The sequence below is a fragment of the Chiloscyllium punctatum genome, chromosome 48 (genome assembly GCF_047496795.1).
Source record: "Chiloscyllium punctatum isolate Juve2018m chromosome 48, sChiPun1.3, whole genome shotgun sequence".
NCBI lineage: Eukaryota > Metazoa > Chordata > Chondrichthyes > Orectolobiformes > Hemiscylliidae > Chiloscyllium > Chiloscyllium punctatum.
In genome coordinates this window covers 11,912,941-11,933,109 of record NC_092786.1, presented here as the reverse complement: position 1 = coordinate 11,933,109, position 20,169 = coordinate 11,912,941, and positions in this window count along the sequence as shown.

The following is a 20,169-nucleotide window of genomic DNA, read 5'->3' as shown; positions in this document are numbered from 1 at the left end:
ACAGAGGGTCTGAAACAGAGGGCGCGAAAAAGAGGGCGAGAAACAGAGGGTCTGAAACAGAGGGTCTGAAACAGAGGGGCTGAAACAGAGGGTCTGAAACAGAGGGTCTGAAACAGAGGGCGAGAAACAGAGGGGCTGAAACAGAGGGTGAGAAACAGAGGGCGAGAAACAGAGGGGCTGAAACCGAGGGTCCGAAACAGAGGGCGAGAATTGAGGGGCCGAAACAGAGGGCGAGAAACAGAGGGTCTGAAACAGAGGGTCTGAAACAGAGGGGCTGAAACAGAGGGCGCGAAACAGAGGGCGCGAAACAGAGGGTCTGAAATAGAGGGTCTGAAACAGAGGGGCTGAAACAGAGGGGCTGAAACAGAGGGTCTGAAACAGAGGGGCTGAAACAGAGGGAGAGAAACAGAGGGGCTGAAACAGAGGGGCTGAAACAGAGGGTCTGAAACAGAGGGTCTGAAACAGAGTGGCTGAAACAGAGGGCGAGAAACAGAGGGGCCGACACAGATGGCGAGAAACAGAGGGTCTGAAACAGAGGGGCTGAAACAGAGGGGCTGAAACAGAGGGTGAGAAACAGAGGGTCTGAAAGAGAGGGGCTGAAACAGAGGGCGAGAAAAAGAGAGTCTGAAACAGAGGGCGAGAAACAGAAGTGCCGAAGCAGAGGGCGAGAAACAGAGTGGCCGAAACAGAGGGCGAGAAACAGAGGGGCTGAAACAGAGGGGCTGAAAGAGAGGGTCTGAAACAGCGGGGCTGAAACAGAGGGCGAGAAACAGAGGGGCTGAAACAGAGGGGCTGAAACAGAGGGGCTGAAACAGAGGGCGAGAAACAGAGGGCCTGAAACAGAAGGGCTGAAACAGAGGGGCTGAAACAGTGGGCGTGAAACAGAGGGTCTGAACCAGAGGGCGAGAAACAGAGGGTCTGAAACAGAGGGGCTGAAACAGAGGGTCTGAAACAGAGGGGCTGAAACAGAGGGCGAGAAACAGAGGGGTTGAAACAGAGGGCGAGAAACAGAGGGTCTGAAACAGAGGGTCGGAAACAGAGCGTCTGAAACAGAGGGCGAGAAACAGAGGGGCCGAAACAGAGGGCGAGAAACAGAGGGGCTGAAACAGAGGGCGAGAAACAGAGGGTCTGAAACCGAGGGTCTGAAACAGAGGGTCTGAAACAGTGGGGCTGAAACAGAGGGCGCGAAACAGAGGGCGCGAAACAGAGGGCGAGAAACAGAGGGTCTGAAACAGAGGGGCTGAAACAGAGGGGCTGAAACATAGGGTCTGAAACAGAGGGGCTGAAACAGAGGGCGAGAAACAGAGGGGCTGAAACAGAGGGGCTGAAACAGAGGATCTGAAACAGAGGGCGCGAAACAGAGGGCGAGAAACAGAGGACGAGAAACAGAGGGGCTGAAACAGAGTGCGCGAAACAGAGGGCGAGAAACAGAGGGTCTGAAACAGAGGGTCTGAAACAGAGAGGCTGAAACAGAGGGTCTGAAGCAGAGGGGCTGAAACAGAGGGCGAGAAGCAGAGGGGCTGAAACAGAGGGCGAGAAACAGAGGGTCTGAAACAGAGGGTCTGAAACAGAGGGCACGAAACAGAGGGCGCGAAACAGAGGGGCTGAAACAGAGGACGAGAAACAGAGGATCTGAAACAGAGGGGCTGAAACAGAGGGGCTGAAACAGAGGGGCTGAAACAGAGGGCGAGAAACAGAGGGCCTGAAACAGAAGGGCTGAAACAGAGGGGCTGAAACAGTGGGCGTGAAACAGAGGGTCTGAACCAGAGGGCGAGAAACAGAGGGTCTGAAACAGAGGGGCTGAAACAGAGGGTCTGAAACAGAGGGGCTGAAACAGAGGGCGAGAAACAGAGGGGTTGAAACAGAGGGCGAGAAACAGAGGGTCTGAAACAGAGGGTCGGAAACAGAGCGTCTGAAACAGAGGGCGAGAAACAGAGGGTGAGAAACAGAGGGGCTGAAACAGAGGGCGAGAAACAGAGGGTCTGAAACCGAGGGTCTGAAACAGAGGGTCTGAAACAGTGGGGCTGAAACAGAGGGCGCGAAACAGAGGGCGCGAAACAGAGGGCGAGAAACAGAGGGTCTGAAACAGAGGGGCTGAAACAGAGGGCGCGAAACAGAGGGTCTGAAACAGAGGGCGCGAAAAAGAGGGCGAGAAACAGAGGGTCTGAAACAGAGGGTCTGAAACAGAGGGGCTGAAACAGAGGGTCTGAAACAGAGGGTCTGAAACAGAGGGCGCGAAACAGAGGGGCTGAAACAGAGGGCGAGAAACAGAGGGCGAGAAACAGAGGGGCTGAAACCGAGGGTCCGAAACAGAGGGCGAGAATTGAGGGGCCGAAACAGAGGGCGAGAAACAGAGGGTCTGAAACAGAGGGTCTGAAACAGAGGGGCTGAAACAGAGGGCGCGAAACAGAGGGCGCGAAACAGAGGGTCTGAAATAGAGGGTCTGAAACAGAGGGGCTGAAACAGAGGGGCTGAAACAGAGGGTCTGAAACAGAGGGGCTGAAACAGAGGGAGAGAAACAGAGGGGCTGAAACAGAGGGGCTGAAACAGAGGGTCTGAAACAGAGGGTCTGAAACAGAGTGGCTGAAACAGAGGGCGAGAAACAGAGGGGCCGACACAGATGGCGAGAAACAGAGGGTCTGAAACAGAGGGGCTGAAACAGAGGGGCTGAAACAGAGGGTGAGAAACAGAGGGTCTGAAAGAGAGGGGCTGAAACAGAGGGCGAGAAAAAGAGAGTCTGAAACAGAGGGCGAGAAACAGAAGTGCCGAAGCAGAGGGCGAGAAACAGAGTGGCCGAAACAGAGGGCGAGAAACAGAGGGGCTGAAACAGAGGGGCTGAAAGAGAGGGTCTGAAACAGCGGGGCTGAAACAGAGGGCGAGAAACAGAGGGGCTGAAACAGAGGACGAGAAACAGAGAGGCTGAAACAGAGGGGCTGAAACAGAGGGCGAGAAACAGAGGGCCTGAAACAGAAGGGCTGAAACAGAGGGGCTGAAACAGTGGGCGTGAAACAGAGGGTCTGAACCAGAGGGCGAGAAACAGAGGGTCTGAAACAGAGGGGCTGAAACAGAGGGTCTGAAACAGAGGGGCTGAAACAGAGGGCGAGAAACAGAGGGGCCGAAACAGAGGGCGAGAAACAGAGGGGCTGAAACAGAGGGCGAGAAACAGAGGGTCTGAAACCGAGGGTCTGAAACAGAGGGTCTGAAACAGTGGGGCTGAAACAGAGGGCGCGAAACAGAGGGCGCGAAACAGAGGGCGAGAAACAGAGGGTCTGAAACAGAGGGGCTGAAACAGAGGGGCTGAAACATAGGGTCTGAAACAGAGGGGCTGAAACAGAGGGCGAGAAACAGAGGGGCTGAAACAGAGGGGCTGAAACAGAGGATCTGAAACAGAGGGCGCGAAACAGAGGGCGAGAAACAGAGGACGAGAAACAGAGGGGCTGAAACAGAGGGTCTGAAACAGAGAGGCTGAAACAGAGGGTCTGAAACAGAGGGGCTGAAACAGAGGGCGAGAAGCAGAGGGGCTGAAACAGAGGGCGAGAAACAGAGGGTCTGAAACAGAGGGTCTGAAACAGAGGGCACGAAACAGAGGGCGCGAAACAGAGGATCTGAAACAGAGGGGCTGAAACAGAGGGGCTGAAACAGAGGGGCTGAAACAGAGGGCGAGAAACAGAGGGCCTGAAACAGAAGGGCTGAAACAGAGGGGCTGAAACAGTGGGCGTGAAACAGAGGGTCTGAACCAGAGGGCGAGAAACAGAGGGTCTGAAACAGAGGGGCTGAAACAGAGGGTCTGAAACAGAGGGGCTGAAACAGAGGGCGAGAAACAGAGGGGTTGAAACAGAGGGCGAGAAACAGAGGGTCTGAAACAGAGGGTCGGAAACAGAGCGTCTGAAACAGAGGCCGAGAAACAGGGGGCGAGAAACAGAGGGGCTGAAACAGAGGGCGAGAAACAGAGGGTCTGAAACCGAGGGTCTGAAACAGAGGGTCTGAAACAGTGGGGCTGAAACAGAGGGCGCGAAACAGAGGGCGCGAAACAGAGGGCGAGAAACAGAGGGTCTGAAACAGAGGGGCTGAAACAGAGGGGCTGAAACATAGGGTCTGAAACAGAGGGGCTGAAACAGAGGGCGAGAAACAGAGGGGCTGAAACAGAGGGGCTGAAACAGAGGGCCTGAAACAGAGGGCGCGAAACAGAGGGCGAGAAACAGTGGACGAGAAACAGAGGGGCTGAAACAGAGTGCGAGAAACAGAGGGCGAGAAACAGAGGGTCTGAAACAGAGGGTCTGAAACAGAGAGGCTGAAACAGAGGGTCTGAAACAGAGGGGCTGAAACAGAGGGCGAGAAGCAGAGGGGCTGAAACAGAGGGCGAGAAACAGAGGGTCTGAAACAGAGGGTCTGAAACAGAGGGCACGAAACAGAGGGCGCGAAACAGAGGGTCTGAAATAGAGGGTCTGAAACAGAGGGGCTGAAACAGAGGGTCTGAAACAGAGGGGCTGAAACAGAGGGAGAGAAACAGAGGGGCTGAAACAGAGGGGCTGAAACAGAGGGTCTGAAACAGAGGGTCTGAAACAGAGTGGCTGAAACAGAGGGCGAGAAACAGAGGGGCCGACACAGATGGCGAGAAACAGAGGGTCTGAAACAGAGGGGCTGAAACAGAGGGGATGAAACAGAGGGTGAGAAACAGAGGGTCTGAAAGAGAGGGGCTGAAACAGAGGGCGAGAAAAAGAGAGTCTGAAACAGAGGGCGAGAAACAGAAGTGCCGAAGCAGAGGGCGAGAAACAGAGTGGCCGAAACAGAGGGCGAGAAACAGAGGGGCTGAAACAGAGGGGCTGAAAGAGAGGGTCTGAAACAGCGGGGCTGAAACAGAGGGCGAGAAACAGAGGGGCTGAAACAGAGGGGCTGAAACAGAGGGGCTGAAACAGAGGGGCTGAAACAGAGGGCGCGAAACAGAGGTTCTGAAACAGAGGGCGCGAAAAAGAGGGCGAGAAACAGAGGGTCTGAAACAGAGGGTCTGAAACAGAGGGGTTGAAACAGAGGGTCTGAAACAGAGGGGCTGAAACAGTGGGCGAGAAACAGTCGGGCTGAAACAGAGGGCGAGAAACAGAGGGTCTGAAACAGAGGGGCTGAAACAGAGGGTCTGAAACAGAGGGTCTGAAACAGAGGGGCTGAAACAGAGGGCGAGAAACAGAGGGTCTGAAACAGAGGGGCTGAAACAGAGGGTCAGAAACAGAGGGGCTGAAACAGAGGGCGAGAAACAGAGGGGCTGAAACAGAGGGGCTGTAACAGAGGGGCTGAAACAGAGGGTCTGAAAAAGAGGGCGAGAAACAGAGGGCGAGAAACAGAGGGGCTGAAACACAGGGGCTGAAACAGAGGGGCTGAAACAGAGGGCGCGAAACAGAGGGTCTGAAACAGAGGGCGCGAAAAAGGGGGCGAGAAACAGAGGGTCTGAAACAGAGGGTCTGAAACAAAAGGGGCTGAAACAGAGGGTCTGAAACAGAGGGGCTGAAACAGAGGGCGAGAAACAGAGGGCGAGAAACAGAGGGGCTGAAACCGAGGGTCTGAAACAGAGGGCGAGAAACAGAGGGGCCGAAACAGAGGGCGAGAAACAGAGGGTCTGAAACAGAGGGTCTGAAACAGAGTGGCTGAAACAGAGGGCGCGAAACAGAGGGCGCGAAACAGAGGGTCTGAAATAGAGGGTCTGAAACAGAGGGGCACAAACAGAGGGGCTGAAACAGAGGGTCTGAAACAGAGGGGCTGAAACAGAGGGAGAGAAACAGAGGGGCTGAAACAGAGGGGCTGAAACAGAGGGTCTGAAACAGAGGGTCTGAAACAGAGTGGCTGAAACAGAGGGCGAGAAACAGAGGGGCCGACACAGATGGCGAGAAACAGAGGGTCTGAAACAGAGGGGCTGAAACAGAGGGGCTGAAACAGAGGGTGAGAAACAGAGGGTCTGAAAGAGAGGGGCTGAAACAGAGGGCGAGAAAAAGAGAGTCTGAAACAGAGGGCGAGAAACAGAAGTGCCGAAGCAGAGGGCGAGAAACAGAGTGGCCGAAACAGAGGGCGAGAAACAGAGGGGCTGAAACAGAGGGGCTGAAAGAGAGGGTCTGAAACAGCGGGGCTGAAACAGAGGGCGAGAAACAGAGGGGCTGAAACAGAGGGGCTGAAACAGAGGGTCTGAAACAGAGGGGCTGAAACAGAGGGCGAGAAACAGAGGGCCTGAAACAGAAGGGCTGAAACAGAGGGGCTGAAACAGTGGGCGTGAAACAGAGGGTCTGAAACAGAGGGCGAGAAACAGAGGGTCTGAAACAGAGGGGCTGAAACAGAGGGTCTGAAACAGAGGGGCTGAAACAGAGGGCGAGAAACAGACGGGTTGAAACAGAGGGCGAGAAACAGAGGGTCTGAAACAGAGGGTCGGAAACAGAGCGTCTGAAACAGAGGGCGAGAAACAGAGGGGCCGAAACAGAGGGCGAGAAACAGAGGGGCTGAAACAGAGGGCGAGAAACAGAGGGTCTGAAACCGAGGGTCTGAAACAATGTGTCTGAAACAGAGGGGCTGAAACAGAGGGCGCGAAACAGAGGGCGCGAAACAGAGGGCGCGAAACAGAGGGTCTGAAACAGAGGGGCTGAAACAGAGGGGCTGAAACATAGGGTCTGAAACAGAGGGGCTGAAACAGAGGGCGAGAAACAGAGGGGCTGAAACAGAGGGGCTGAAACAGAGGGTCTGAAACAGAGGGCGAGAAGCAGAGGGGCTGAAACAGAGGGCGAGAAACGGAGGGGCTGAAACAGAGGGGCTGAAACAGAGGGCGAGAAACAGAGGGCCTGAAACAGAAGGGCTGAAACAGAGGGGCTGAAACAGTGGGCGTGAAACAGAGGGTCTGAACCAGAGGGCGAGAATCAGAGGGTCTGAAACAGAGGGGCTGAAACAGAGGGTCTGAAACAGAGGGGCTGAAACAGAGGGCGAGAAACAGAGGGGTTGAAACAGAGGGCGAGAAACAGAGGGTCTGAAACAGAGGGTCGGAAACAGAGCGTCTGAAACAGAGGGCGAGAAACAGAGGGCGAGAAACAGAGGGGCTGAAACAGAGGGCGAGAAACAGAGGGTCTGAAACAGAGGGGCTGAAACAGAGGCTCTGAAACAGTGGGGCTGAAACAGAGGGCGCGAAACAGAGGGCGCGAAACAGAGGGCGAGAAACAGAGGGTCTGAAACAGAGGGTCGGAAACAGAGCGTCTGAAACAGAGGGCGAGAAACAGAGGGCGAGAAACAGAGGGGCTGAAACAGAGGGCGAGAAACAGAGGGTCTGAAACGGAGGGTCTGAAACAGAGGCTCTGAAACAGTGGGGCTGAAACAGAGGGCGAGAAACAGAGGGCGAGAAACAGAGGGGCCGACACAGATGGCGAGAAACAGAGGGTCTGAAACAGAGGGGCTGAAACAGAGGGGATGAAACAGAGGGTGAGAAACAGAGGGTCTGAAAGAGAGGGGCTGAAACAGAGGGCGAGAAAAAGAGAGTCTGAAACAGAGGGCGAGAAACAGAAGTGCCGAAGCAGAGGGCGAGAAACAGAGTGGCCGAAACAGAGGGCGAGAAACAGAGGGGCTGAAACAGAGGGGCTGAAAGAGAGGGTCTGAAACAGCGGGGCTGAAACAGAGGGCGAGAAACAGAGGGGCTGAAACAGAGGGGCTGAAACAGAGGGGCTGAAACAGAGGGGCTGAAACAGAGGGCGCGAAACAGAGGTTCTGAAACAGAGGGCGCGAAAAAGAGGGCGAGAAACAGAGGGTCTGAAACAGAGGGTCTGAAACAGAGGGGTTGAAACAGAGGGTCTGAAACAGAGGGGCTGAAACAGTGGGCGAGAAACAGTCGGGCTGAAACAGAGGGCGAGAAACAGAGGGTCTGAAACAGAGGGGCTGAAACAGAGGGTCTGAAACAGAGGGTCTGAAACAGAGGGGCTGAAACAGAGGGCGAGAAACAGAGGGTCTGAAACAGAGGGGCTGAAACAGAGGGTCAGAAACAGAGGGGCTGAAACAGAGGGCGAGAAACAGAGGGGCTGAAACAGAGGGGCTGTAACAGAGGGGCTGAAACAGAGGGTCTGAAAAAGAGGGCGAGAAACAGAGGGCGAGAAACAGAGGGGCTGAAACACAGGGGCTGAAACAGAGGGGCTGAAACAGAGGGCGCGAAACAGAGGGTCTGAAACAGAGGGCGCGAAAAAGGGGGCGAGAAACAGAGGGTCTGAAACAGAGGGTCTGAAACAAAAGGGGCTGAAACAGAGGGTCTGAAACAGAGGGGCTGAAACAGAGGGCGAGAAACAGAGGGCGAGAAACAGAGGGGCTGAAACCGAGGGTCTGAAACAGAGGGCGAGAAACAGAGGGGCCGAAACAGAGGGCGAGAAACAGAGGGTCTGAAACAGAGGGTCTGAAACAGAGTGGCTGAAACAGAGGGCGCGAAACAGAGGGCGCGAAACAGAGGGTCTGAAATAGAGGGTCTGAAACAGAGGGGCACAAACAGAGGGGCTGAAACAGAGGGTCTGAAACAGAGGGGCTGAAACAGAGGGAGAGAAACAGAGGGGCTGAAACAGAGGGGCTGAAACAGAGGGTCTGAAACAGAGGGTCTGAAACAGAGTGGCTGAAACAGAGGGCGAGAAACAGAGGGGCCGACACAGATGGCGAGAAACAGAGGGTCTGAAACAGAGGGGCTGAAACAGAGGGGCTGAAACAGAGGGTGAGAAACAGAGGGTCTGAAAGAGAGGGGCTGAAACAGAGGGCGAGAAAAAGAGAGTCTGAAACAGAGGGCGAGAAACAGAAGTGCCGAAGCAGAGGGCGAGAAACAGAGTGGCCGAAACAGAGGGCGAGAAACAGAGGGGCTGAAACAGAGGGGCTGAAAGAGAGGGTCTGAAACAGCGGGGCTGAAACAGAGGGCGAGAAACAGAGGGGCTGAAACAGAGGGGCTGAAACAGAGGGTCTGAAACAGAGGGGCTGAAACAGAGGGCGAGAAACAGAGGGCCTGAAACAGAAGGGCTGAAACAGAGGGGCTGAAACAGTGGGCGTGAAACAGAGGGTCTGAAACAGAGGGCGAGAAACAGAGGGTCTGAAACAGAGGGGCTGAAACAGAGGGTCTGAAACAGAGGGGCTGAAACAGAGGGCGAGAAACAGACGGGTTGAAACAGAGGGCGAGAAACAGAGGGTCTGAAACAGAGGGTCGGAAACAGAGCGTCTGAAACAGAGGGCGAGAAACAGAGGGGCCGAAACAGAGGGCGAGAAACAGAGGGGCTGAAACAGAGGGCGAGAAACAGAGGGTCTGAAACCGAGGGTCTGAAACAATGTGTCTGAAACAGAGGGGCTGAAACAGAGGGCGCGAAACAGAGGGCGCGAAACAGAGGGTGCGAAACAGAGGGTCTGAAACAGAGGGGCTGAAACAGAGGGGCTGAAACATAGGGTCTGAAACAGAGGGGCTGAAACAGAGGGCGAGAAACAGAGGGGCTGAAACAGAGGGGCTGAAACAGAGGGTCTGAAACAGAGGGCGAGAAGCAGAGGGGCTGAAACAGAGGGCGAGAAACGGAGGGGCTGAAACAGAGGGGCTGAAACAGAGGGCGAGAAACAGAGGGCCTGAAACAGAAGGGCTGAAACAGAGGGGCTGAAACAGTGGGCGTGAAACAGAGGGTCTGAACCAGAGGGCGAGAATCAGAGGGTCTGAAACAGAGGGGCTGAAACAGAGGGTCTGAAACAGAGGGGCTGAAACAGAGGGCGAGAAACAGAGGGGTTGAAACAGAGGGCGAGAAACAGAGGGTCTGAAACAGAGGGTCGGAAACAGAGCGTCTGAAACAGAGGGCGAGAAACAGAGGGCGAGAAACAGAGGGGCTGAAACAGAGGGCGAGAAACAGAGGGTCTGAAACAGAGGGGCTGAAACAGAGGCTCTGAAACAGTGGGGCTGAAACAGAGGGCGCGAAACAGAGGGCGCGAAACAGAGGGCGAGAAACAGAGGGTCTGAAACAGAGGGTCGGAAACAGAGCGTCTGAAACAGAGGGCGAGAAACAGAGGGCGAGAAACAGAGGGGCTGAAACAGAGGGCGAGAAACAGAGGGTCTGAAACGGAGGGTCTGAAACAGAGGCTCTGAAACAGTGGGGCTGAAATAGAGGGCGCGAAACAGAGGGCGCGAAACAGAGGGCGAGAAACAGAGGGTCTGAAACAGAGGGGCTGAAACAGAGGGCGCGAAACAGAGGGTCTGAAACAGAGGGCGCGAAAAAGAGGGCGAGAAACAGAGGGTCTGAAACAGAGGGTCTGAAACAGAGGGGCTGAAACAGAGGGTCTGAAACAGAGGGTCTGAAACAGAGGGCGAGAAACAGAGGGGCTGAAACAGAGGGTGAGAAACAGAGGGCGAGAAACAGAGGGGCTGAAACCGAGGGTCCGAAACAGAGGGCGAGAATTGAGGGGCCGAAACAGAGGGCGAGAAACAGAGGGTCTGAAACAGAGGGTCTGAAACAGAGGGGCTGAAACAGAGGGCGCGAAACAGAGGGCGCGAAACAGAGGGTCTGAAATAGAGGGTCTGAAACAGAGGGGCTGAAACAGAGGGGCTGAAACAGAGGGTCTGAAACAGAGGGGCTGAAACAGAGGGAGAGAAACAGAGGGGCTGAAACAGAGGGGCTGAAACAGAGGGTCTGAAACAGAGGGTCTGAAACAGAGTGGCTGAAACAGAGGGCGAGAAACAGAGGGGCCGACACAGATGGCGAGAAACAGAGGGTCTGAAACAGAGGGGCTGAAACAGAGGGGCTGAAACAGAGGGTGAGAAACAGAGGGTCTGAAAGAGAGGGGCTGAAACAGAGGGCGAGAAAAAGAGAGTCTGAAACAGAGGGCGAGAAACAGAAGTGCCGAAGCAGAGGGCGAGAAACAGAGTGGCCGAAACAGAGGGCGAGAAACAGAGGGGCTGAAACAGAGGGGCTGAAAGAGAGGGTCTGAAACAGCGGGGCTGAAACAGAGGGCGAGAAACAGAGGGGCTGAAACAGAGGGGCTGAAACAGAGGGGCTGAAACAGAGGGGCTGAAACAGAGGGCGAGAAACAGAGGGCCTGAAACAGAAGGGCTGAAACAGAGGGGCTGAAACAGTGGGCGTGAAACAGAGGGTCTGAACCAGAGGGCGAGAAACAGAGGGTCTGAAACAGAGGGGCTGAAACAGAGGGTCTGAAACAGAGGGGCTGAAACAGAGGGCGAGAAACAGAGGGGTTGAAACAGAGGGCGAGAAACAGAGGGTCTGAAACAGAGGGTCGGAAACAGAGCGTCTGAAACAGAGGGCGAGAAACAGAGGGGCCGAAACAGAGGGCGAGAAACAGAGGGGCTGAAACAGAGGGCGAGAAACAGAGGGTCTGAAACCGAGGGTCTGAAACAGAGGGTCTGAAACAGTGGGGCTGAAACAGAGGGCGCGAAACAGAGGGCGCGAAACAGAGGGCGAGAAACAGAGGGTCTGAAACAGAGGGGCTGAAACAGAGGGGCTGAAACATAGGGTCTGAAACAGAGGGGCTGAAACAGAGGGCGAGAAACAGAGGGGCTGAAACAGAGGGGCTGAAACAGAGGATCTGAAACAGAGGGCGCGAAACAGAGGGCGAGAAACAGAGGACGAGAAACAGAGGGGCTGAAACAGAGTGCGCGAAACAGAGGGCGAGAAACAGAGGGTCTGAAACAGAGGGTCTGAAACAGAGAGGCTGAAACAGAGGGTCTGAAGCAGAGGGGCTGAAACAGAGGGCGAGAAGCAGAGGGGCTGAAACAGAGGGCGAGAAACAGAGGGTCTGAAACAGAGGGTCTGAAACAGAGGGCACGAAACAGAGGGCGCGAAACAGAGGGGCTGAAACAGAGGACGAGAAACAGAGGATCTGAAACAGAGGGGCTGAAACAGAGGGGCTGAAACAGAGTGGCTGAAACAGAGGGCGAGAAACAGAGGGCCTGAAACAGAAGGGCTGAAACAGAGGGGCTGAAACAGTGGGCGTGAAACAGAGGGTCTGAACCAGAGGGCGAGAAACAGAGGGTCTGAAACAGAGGGGCTGAAACAGAGGGGCTGAAACAGAGGGCGAGAAACAGAGGGGTTGAAACAGAGGGCGAGAAACAGAGGGTCTGAAACAGAGGGTCGGAAACAGAGCGTCTGAAACAGAGGGCGAGAAACAGACGGTGAGAAACAGAGGGGCTGAAACAGAGGGCGAGAAACAGAGGGTCTGAAACCGAGGGTCTGAAACAGAGGGTCTGAAACAGTGGGGCTGAAACAGAGGGCGCGAAACAGAGGGCGCGAAACAGAGGGCGAGAAACAGAGGGTCTGAAACAGAGGGGCTGAAACAGAGGGCGCGAAACAGAGGGTCTGAAACAGAGGGCGCGAAAAAGAGGGCGAGAAACAGAGGGTCTGAAACAGAGGGTCTGAAACAGAGGGGCTGAAACAGAGGGTCTGAAACAGAGGGTCTGAAACAGAGGGCGCGAAACAGAGGGGCTGAAACAGAGGGCGAGAAACAGAGGGCGAGAAACAGAGGGGCTGAAACCGAGGGTCCGAAACAGAGGGCGAGAATTGAGGGGCCGAAACAGAGGGCGAGAAACAGAGGGTCTGAAACAGAGGGTCTGAAACAGAGGGGCTGAAACAGAGGGCGCGAAACAGAGGGCGCGAAACAGAGGGTCTGAAATAGAGGGTCTGAAACAGAGGGGCTGAAACAGAGGGGCTGAAACAGAGGGTCTGAAACAGAGGGGCTGAAACAGAGGGAGAGAAACAGAGGGGCTGAAACAGAGGGGCTGAAACAGAGGGTCTGAAACAGAGGGTCTGAAACAGAGTGGCTGAAACAGAGGGCGAGAAACAGAGGGGCCGACACAGATGGCGAGAAACAGAGGGTCTGAAACAGAGGGGCTGAAACAGAGGGGCTGAAACAGAGGGTGAGAAACAGAGGGTCTGAAAGAGAGGGGCTGAAACAGAGGGCGAGAAAAAGAGAGTCTGAAACAGAGGGCGAGAAACAGAAGTGCCGAAGCAGAGGGCGAGAAACAGAGTGGCCGAAACAGAGGGCGAGAAACAGAGGGGCTGAAACAGAGGGGCTGAAAGAGAGGGTCTGAAACAGCGGGGCTGAAACAGAGGGCGAGAAACAGAGGGGCTGAAACAGAGGACGAGAAACAGAGAGGCTGAAACAGAGGGGCTGAAACAGAGGGCGAGAAACAGAGGGCCTGAAACAGAAGGGCTGAAACAGAGGGGCTGAAACAGTGGGCGTGAAACAGAGGGTCTGAACCAGAGGGCGAGAAACAGAGGGTCTGAAACAGAGGGGCTGAAACAGAGGGTCTGAAACAGAGGGGCTGAAACAGAGGGCGAGAAACAGAGGGGCCGAAACAGAGGGCGAGAAACAGAGGGGCTGAAACAGAGGGCGAGAAACAGAGGGTCTGAAACCGAGGGTCTGAAACAGAGGGTCTGAAACAGTGGGGCTGAAACAGAGGGCGCGAAACAGAGGGCGCGAAACAGAGGGCGAGAAACAGAGGGTCTGAAACAGAGGGGCTGAAACAGAGGGGCTGAAACATAGGGTCTGAAACAGAGGGGCTGAAACAGAGGGCGAGAAACAGAGGGGCTGAAACAGAGGGGCTGAAACAGAGGATCTGAAACAGAGGGCGCGAAACAGAGGGCGAGAAACAGAGGACGAGAAACAGAGGGGCTGAAACAGAGGGTCTGAAACAGAGAGGCTGAAACAGAGGGTCTGAAACAGAGGGGCTGAAACAGAGGGCGAGAAGCAGAGGGGCTGAAACAGAGGGCGAGAAACAGAGGGTCTGAAACAGAGGGTCTGAAACAGAGGGCACGAAACAGAGGGCGCGAAACAGAGGATCTGAAACAGAGGGGCTGAAACAGAGGGGCTGAAACAGAGGGGCTGAAACAGAGGGCGAGAAACAGAGGGCCTGAAACAGAAGGGCTGAAACAGAGGGGCTGAAACAGTGGGCGTGAAACAGAGGGTCTGAACCAGAGGGCGAGAAACAGAGGGTCTGAAACAGAGGGGCTGAAACAGAGGGTCTGAAACAGAGGGGCTGAAACAGAGGGCGAGAAACAGAGGGGTTGAAACAGAGGGCGAGAAACAGAGGGTCTGAAACAGAGGGTCGGAAACAGAGCGTCTGAAACAGAGGCCGAGAAACAGGGGGCGAGAAACAGAGGGGCTGAAACAGAGGGCGAGAAACAGAGGGTCTGAAACCGAGGGTCTGAAACAGAGGGTCTGAAACAGTGGGGCTGAAACAGAGGGCGCGAAACAGAGGGCGCGAAACAGAGGGCGAGAAACAGAGGGTCTGAAACAGAGGGGCTGAAACAGAGGGGCTGAAACATAGGGTCTGAAACAGAGGGGCTGAAACAGAGGGCGAGAAACAGAGGGGCTGAAACAGAGGGGCTGAAACAGAGGGCCTGAAACAGAGGGCGCGAAACAGAGGGCGAGAAACAGTGGACGAGAAACAGAGGGGCTGAAACAGAGTGCGAGAAACAGAGGGCGAGAAACAGAGGGTCTGAAACAGAGGGTCTGAAACAGAGAGGCTGAAACAGAGGGTCTGAAACAGAGGGGCTGAAACAGAGGGCGAGAAGCAGAGGGGCTGAAACAGAGGGCGAGAAACAGAGGGTCTGAAACAGAGGGTCTGAAACAGAGGGCACGAAACAGAGGGCGCGAAACAGAGGGTCTGAAACAGAGGGGCTGAAACAGAGGACGAGAAACAGAGGATCTGAAACAGAGGGTCTGAAACAGAGGGCGAGAAACAGAGGGTCTGAAACAGAGGGTCTGAAACAGAGGGTCTGACACAGAGGGCGCGAAACTGAGGGGCCGAAACAGAGGGCGAGAAACAGAGGGGCCGAAACAGATGGCGAGAAACAGAGGGTCTGAAACAGAGGGTCTGAAACAGAGGGGCTGAAACAGAGGGGCTGAAACAGAGGGTCTGAAACAGAGGGGCTGAACCAGTGGGCGAGAAACAGAGGGGCTGAAACAGAGGGCGAGAAACAGAGGGTCTGAATCAGAGGGGCTGAAACAGAGGGCGCGAAACAGAGCGCGCGAATCAGAGGGTCTGAAACAGTGGGGCCGAAACAGAGGGCGAGAAACAGAGGGTCTGAAACAGAGGGTCTGAAACAGAGGGGCTGAAACAGAGGGCGCGAAACAGAGGGCGCGAAACAGCGGGCAAGAAACAGAGGGGCTGAAACAGAGGGGCTGAATCAGAGGGGCTGAAACAGAGGGGCTGAAACAGAGGGCGCGAAACAGAGGGTCTGAAACAGAGGGCGCGAAACAGAGGGCGAGAAACAGAGGGTCTGAAACAGAGGGTCTGAAACAGAGGGGCTGAAACAGAGGGTGAGAAACAGAGGGTCTGAAAGAGAGGGGCTGAAACAGAGGGCGAGAAAAAGAGAGTCTGAAACAGAGGGCGAGAAACAGAAGTGCCGAAGCAGAGTGCGAGAAACAGAGTGGCCGAAACAGAGGGCGAGAAACAGAGGGGCTGAAACAGAGGGGCTGAAAGAGAGGGTCTGAAACAGCGGGGCTGAAACAGAGGGCGAGAAACAGAGGGGCTGAAACAGAGGGGCTGAAACAGAGGGGCTGAAACAGAGGGGCTGAAACAGAGGGCGAGAAACAGAGGGCCTGAAACAGAAGGGCTGAAACAGAGGGGCTGAAACAGTGGGCGTGAAACAGAGGGTCTGAAACAGAGGGCGAGAAACAGAGGGTCTGAAACAGAGGGGCTGAAACAGATGGTCTGAAACAGAGGGGCTGAAACAGAGGGCGAGAAACAGACGGGTTGAAACAGAGGGCGAGAAACAGAGGGTCTGAGACAGAGGGTCGGAAACAGAGCGTCTGAAACAGAGGGCGAGAAACAGAGGGGCCGAAACAGAGGGCGAGAAACAGAGGGGCTGAAACAGAGGGCGAGAAACAGAGGGGCTGAAACAGAGGGCGAGAAACAGAGGGTCTGAAACCGAGGGTCTGAAACAATGGGTCTGAAACAGAGGGGCTGAAACAGAGGGCGCGAAACAGAGGGCGCGAAACAGAGGGCGAGAAACAGAGGGTCTGAAACAGAGGGGCTGAAACAGAGGGGCTGAAACATAGGGTCTGAAACAGAGGGGCTGAAACAGAGGGCGAGAAACAGAAGGGCTGAAACAGAGGGGCTGAAACAGAGGGTCTGAAACAGAGGGCGCGAAACAGAGGGCGAGAAACAGAGGACGAGAAACAGAGGGGCTGAAACAGAGTGCGCGAAACAGAGGGCGAGAAACAGAGGGTCTGAAACAGAGGGTCTTAAACAGAGAGGCTGAAACAGAGGGTCTGAAACAGAGGGGCTGAAACAGAGGGCGAGAAACAGAGAGGCTGAAACAGAGGGCGAGAAACAGAGGGTCTGAAACAGAGGGTCTGAAACAGAGGGCACGAAACAGAGGGCGCGAAACAGAGGGTCTGAAACAGAGGGGCTGAAACAGAGGACGAGAAACAGAGGGTCTGAAACAGAGGGTCTGAAACAGAGGGCGAGAAACAGAGGGTCTGAAACAGAGGGTCTGAAACAGAGGGTCTGACACAGAGGGCGCGAAACTGAGGGGCTGAAACAGAGGGCGAGAAACAGAGGGTCTGAAACAGAGGGGCTGAAACAGAGGGTCTGAAACAGAGGGTATGAAACAGAGGGGCTGAAACAGAGGGCGAGAAACAGAGGGTCTGAAACAGAGGGGCTGAAACAGAGGGTCAGAAACAGAGGGGCTGAAACAGAGGGCGAGAAACAGAGGGGCTGAAACAGAGGGGCTGTAACAGAGGGGCTGAAACAGAGGGTCTGAAACAGAGGGCGAGAAACAGAGGGCGAGAAACAGAGGGGCTGAAACAGAGGGGCTGAAACAGAGGGGCTGAAACAGAGGGCGCGAAACAGAGGGTCTGAAACAGAGGGCGCGAAAAAGAGGGCGAGAAACAGAGGGTCTGAAACAGAGGGTCTGAAACAGAGGGGCTGAAACAGAGGGTCTGAAACAGAGGGGCTAAAACAGAGGGCGAGAAACAGAGGGGCTGAAACAGAGGGCGAGAAACAGAGGGCGAGAAACAGAGGGGCTGAAACCGAGGGTCCGAAACAGAGGGCGAGAATTGAGGGGCCGAAACAGAGGGCGAGAAACAGAGGGTCTGAAACAGAGGGTCTGAAACAGAGGGGCTGAAACAGAGGGCGCGAAACAGAGGGCGCGAAACAGAGGGTCTGAAATAGAGGGTCTGAAACAGAGGGGCTGAAACAGAGGGGCTGAAACAGAGGGTCTGAAACAGAGGGGCTGAAACAGAGGGAGAGAAACAGAGGGGCTGAAACAGAGGGGCTGAAACAGAGGGTCTGAAACAGAGGGTCTGAAACAGAGTGGCTGAAACAGAGGGCGAGAAACAGAGGGGCCGACACAGATGGCGAGAAACAGAGGGTCTGAAACAGAGGGGCTGAAAGAGAGGGGCTGAAACAGAGGGTGAGAAACAGAGGGTCTGAAAGAGAGGGGCTGAAACAGAGGGCGAGAAAAAGAGAGTCTGAAACAGAGGGCGAGAAACAGAAGTGCCGAAGCAGAGGGCGAGAAACAGAGTGGCCGAAACAGAGGGCGAGAAACAGAGGGGCTGAAACAGAGGGGCTGAAAGAGAGGGTCTGAAACAGCGGGGCTGAAACAGAGGGCGAGAAACAGAGGGGCTGAAACAGAGGGGCTGAAACAGAGGGGCTGAAACAGAGGGGCTGAAACAGAGGGCGAGAAACAGAGGGCCTGAAACAGAAGGGCTGAAACAGAGGGGCTGAAACAGTGGGCGTGAAACAGAGGGTCTGAACCAGAGGGCGAGAAACAGAGGGTCTGAAACAGAGGGGCTGAAACAGAGGGTCTGAAACAGAGGGGCTGAAACAGAGGGCGAGAAACAGAGGGGTTGAAACAGAGGGCGAGAAACAGAGGGTCTGAAACAGAGGGTCGGAAACAGAGCGTCTGAAACAGAGGGCGAGAAACAGAGGGGCCGAAACAGAGGGCGAGAAACAGAGGGGCTGAAACAGAGGGCGAGAAACAGAGGGTCTGAAACCGAGGGTCTGAAACAGAGGGTCTGAAACAGTGGGGCTGAAAAAGAGGGCGCGAAACAGAGGGCGCGAAACAGAGGGCGAGAAACAGAGGGTCTGAAACAGAGGGGCTGAAACAGAGGGGCTGAAACATAGGGTCTGAAACAGAGGGGCTGAAACAGAGGGCGAGAAACAGAGGGGCTGAAACAGAGGGGCTGAAACAGAGGGTCTGAAACAGAGGGCGCGAAACAGAGGGCGAGAAACAGAGGACGAGAAACAGAGGGGCTGAAACAGAGTGCGCGAAACAGAGGACGAGAAACAGAGGGTCAGAAACAGAGGGTCTGAAACAGAGAGGCTGAAACAGAGGGTCTGAAACAGAGGGGCTGAAACAGAGGGCGAGAAGCAGAGTGGCTGAAACAGAGGGCGAGAAACAGAGGGTCTGAAACAGAGGGTCTGAAACAGAGGGCACGAAACAGAGGGCGCGAAACAGAGGGTCTGAAACAGAGGGGCTGAAACAGAGGACGAGAAACAGAGGATCTGAAACAGAGGGGCTGAAACAGAGGGGCTGAAACAGAGGGGCTGAAACAGAGGGCGAGAAACAGAGGGCCTGAAACAGAAGGGCTGAAACAGAGGGGCTGAAACAGTGGGCGTGAAACAGAGGGCGAGAAACAGAGGGGCTGAAACAGAGGGTCTGAAACAGAGGGTCTGAAACCGAGGGTCTGAAACAATGGGTCTGAAACAGAGGGGCTGAAACAGAGGGCGCGAAACAGAGGGCGCGAAACAGAGGGCGAGAAACAGAGGGTCTGAAACAGAGGGGCTGAAACAGAGGGGCTGAAACATAGGGTCTGAAACAGAGGGGCTGAAACAGAGGGCGAGAAACAGAGGGGCTGAAACAGAGGGTCTGAAACAGAGGGCGCGAAACAGAGGGCGAGAAACAGAGGACGAGAAACAGAGGGGCTGAAACAGAGTGCGCGAAACAGAGGGCGAGAAACAGAGGGTCTGAAACAGAGGGTCTTAAACAGAGAGGCTGAAACAGAGGGTCTGAAACAGAGGGGCTGAAACAGAGGGCGAGAAACAGAGAGGCTGAAACAGAGGGCGAGAAACAGAGGGTCTGAAACAGAGGGTCTGAAACAGAGGGCACGAAACAGAGGGCGCGAAACAGAGGGTCTGAAACAGAGGGGCTGAAACAGAGGACGAGAAACAGAGGGTCTGAAACAGAGGGTCTGAAACAGAGGGCGAGAAACAGAGGGTCTGAAACAGAGGGTCTGAAACAGAGGGTCTGACACAGAGGGCGCGAAACTGAGGGGCCGAAACAGAGGGCGAGAAACAGAGGGTCTGAAACAGAGGGGCTGAAACAGAGGGTCTGAAACAGAGGGTATGAAACAGAGGGGCTGAAACAGAGGGCGAGAAACAGAGGGTCTGAAACAGAGGGGCTGAAACAGAGGGTCAGAAACAGAGGGGCTGAAACAGAGGGCGAGAAACAGAGGGGCTGAAACAGAGGGGCTGTAACAGAGGGGCTGAAACAGAGGGTCTGAAACAGAGGGCGAGAAACAGAGGGCGAGAAACAGAGGGGCTGAAACAGAGGGGCTGAAACAGAGGGGCTGAAACAGAGGGCGCGAAACAGAGGGTCTGAAACAGAGGGCGCGAAAAAGAGGGCGAGAAACAGAGGGTCTGAAACAGAGGGTCTGAAACAGAGGGGCTGAAACAGAGGGTCTGAAACAGAGGGGCTGAAACAGAGGGCGAGAAACAGAGGGGCTGAAACAGAGGGCGAGAAACAGAGGGCGAGAAACAGAGGGGCTGAAACCGAGGGTCCGAAACAGAGGGCGAGAATTGAGGGGCCGAAACAGAGGGCGAGAAACAGAGGGTCTGAAACAGAGGGTCTGAAACAGAGGGGCTGAAACAGAGGGCGCGAAACAGAGGGCGCGAAACAGAGGGTCTGAAATAGAGGGTCTGAAACAGAGGGGCTGAAACAGAGGGGCTGAAACAGAGGGTCTGAAACAGAGGGGCTGAAACAGAGGGAGAGAAACAGAGGGGCTGAAACAGAGGGGCTGAAACAGAGGGTCTGAAACAGAGGGTCTGAAACAGAGTGGCTGAAACAGAGGGCGAGAAACAGAGGGGCCGACACAGATGGCGAGAAACAGAGGGTCTGAAACAGAGGGGCTGAAACAGAGGGGCTGAAACAGAGGGTGAGAAACAGAGGGTCTGAAAGAGAGGGGCTGAAACAGAGGGCGAGA